General features: G+C 41.2%; 1 long non-coding RNA gene across 1 annotated transcript; it reads right to left on the bottom strand.

Moving 5' to 3' along the window:
• Window positions 1-492: 492 nt before the first annotated feature.
• On the bottom strand, window positions 493-2187 carry LOC117666773 (uncharacterized). Its single transcript, XR_004591906.2, has 2 exons — window positions 1970-2187; window positions 493-1043 (listed from the first exon to the last, which is right to left on the bottom strand). It is a non-coding gene; the product is annotated as an uncharacterized LOC117666773 (long non-coding RNA).
• Between the last annotated feature and the right edge of the window lie 283 nt (window positions 2188-2470).

Raw genomic sequence — 2470 nt, 5'->3', positions numbered from 1 at the left:
TAGTCCTCAACATATAACCATTCATTTAGTGACCATTCAAAGTTACAACGGCAGCGATTTACAAGCAATATCCACACTTACAACCTTTGCAGCATCTCCACGGTCTTGTGATCAAATTCAGGCACTTGGCAATTGGTGTGTCTTCACAATGGTTGCAATGTCCCGGGGTCAGTGGTGGGTTGCCCCCGGTTCGCACCAGTTCTGTAGAACTGGTAGTAAAACCAGCGGAAGGCTCCGCCCACCGACCCCGACATCACCAAAATGCTTCTGTGCATGCACAGAAGAGCGCACGTGTGTGCGAGTGAAGTGAGCACGCCCCCCCCCGTTGCGAACCGGTAGTAAAGGTAAGTAGAACCCACCCCTGCCCGGGGTCATGTGATCACCTTTTGCGCTCTTCCCAGAGCCGGCTTCTGATCAGCAAAGTCAATGGGGCAAGCTGGATTTACTTAACAGCTGTGTGATTCATTTAATAGCTGCAATGATTCACTTAACTATGGCAAAAAAGATAATTTACTTAACAACCGTCTTAGCAATGGAAATTCTGGTTCAAATTATGGTCACAAGTTGAAGACTATCTGTGCTGAAACAAAAAGCATATTGAATGAAGAGTTTGCATAATAGTATTTAGGGAGGTTGTGTCCTGGGGAAATACAGAAAATAAGTCCCTCTGTATCTTATGACTTAATTGACTTCATATCTATTTCCTTTCCTGATAATATAAGATTTTAAAATCCAATCTCTAGCAGGAGACTCATAGGTTCATCGCAGGTTTCACTGCAGAAGACAAAGATGCAGAAGTCATTCTGTTCATTTTGATTATTGTATCACAGCAAACCATGATTTACCAACGTTAAAATAAAACATTGTCACATGTAAATGACTAACCCTGTGATTGATTGATGTATATATCAAAAGGATGTAAATATTAATTCCCTTTTCCAATAACCACTCCCTCATAACTCCTCCTTACCTTGACTCCGCCTCCTTAGTATATATAAGCCCCATCTCACTCCTTCATCTTGTGCTCTCTCCTGTCATGATACCTGTTAAGATGTTAAATAGAAACAATAAATATATTTATTAGAAAAGGAATGACTTCTATGAGTTATTGGGCTTGATCCTTGAATCTACGTAACAAATTGGTAGCAGAGGTCGGTTTTATGCCCATAACTCTGAAACATGACTCAAAGCAAAAAGAGAATGAGTACCAGAGAATATTCAAAATTAATGGCAGCGCAACTGTCACCACCCGAAGCAATCCCAGAGGGAAAACCAGCACTAAATTCCAGAACTATGCCAGAAAACAATGACAGGAGAATCGAAGAAAAGACAGATGCCACAGCAGATTCAAACAAACTGAGAAAAAACATATTAAAAATACTAAACTCACCTACCGACAACAAAGAACTCATTGAAAACCTTGGACAACTAATTAAACAACACGAAGCCGCAGATGAAGCTCAAAAATTGAACATGAAAGCCACAGAAACCAGCCCAGTGAGAGACGAACCAAACAATAACGGCCAGTATGAAACTGGCAGGAAAATTTTGGTGCCCATTTTCGAATGGCGGCCATCTTTAGTCGAACAAACAACAAAGATGGCCGACCGTATACTAAGGGATGACCTGAATCCAAAATGGCTGACACAGACTCAAACCTATTTAAAAATAAAAGAAATAAAAACAATACCTCACTCACAAAATCAATCCACCGAAGCCGAAATAGATAACGCTATTAAAACTCTCACCATGGCTTTTGGATCAGAAATAAAATTACCACTACATTACCCTAACGCACTAAAAATATCCGGAGAAATTACAGACATTGAAGAAAAAATAAACAAACACTATACAAAGGGCGCAGACATCACCACAGAAAAACCACTGACACTATTCAATCCGGACACTAACTTCAGCCTTCCACCGCTAACGCAATCCCCAATACTGAAGGACCGCGAAAAATACTTACCATCACAACGACATCGCCCGATTGACCAGGACATCTACCCAGACCATCCATTGATGATCCAGAGGACGACTCGATTCCCAGCTGACCACGACTGGCACCCCAAGACTGAACATGGGCCTCATCCAGTCGAGGTAGGCCCACGCCCAGGAGCAGCGTTAACAGGAACCTCTCTTGACGACTTTAGAATAAAAATGAACTTCGCACATGCGCAGAATGACCTAAAGGAAAGAGAAGAAAAAAAAGTTCAAGCCTGTCTTTTTAAATTGCCTGCAAATATTCCATTACCATACTGCTGCTTTCCTATGATTCAGAACCATGGACAACCACTCTCAGTAAGTAACACCTCACACAACTCAGGGACTTTACCCATCAACTTCCCTATTTTAAAATTAGATGGAACCAATTTACAAGAATGGAATCAACAACTCCAAGTCACTTTTCTGAGAGAAAACTTACTTTTCATGATTACTGACCCTCCAAAAAAACCTTGGACACTTGAAT

This window comes from Pantherophis guttatus, chromosome 4 (genome assembly GCF_059756535.1).
Source record: "Pantherophis guttatus breed Tessera chromosome 4, ASM5975653v1, whole genome shotgun sequence".
NCBI classification, from domain to species: domain Eukaryota; kingdom Metazoa; phylum Chordata; class Lepidosauria; order Squamata; family Colubridae; genus Pantherophis; species Pantherophis guttatus.
Note: the sequence above shows the minus strand (reverse complement) of the source record. Positions and strands in the feature narration are given on the sequence as shown.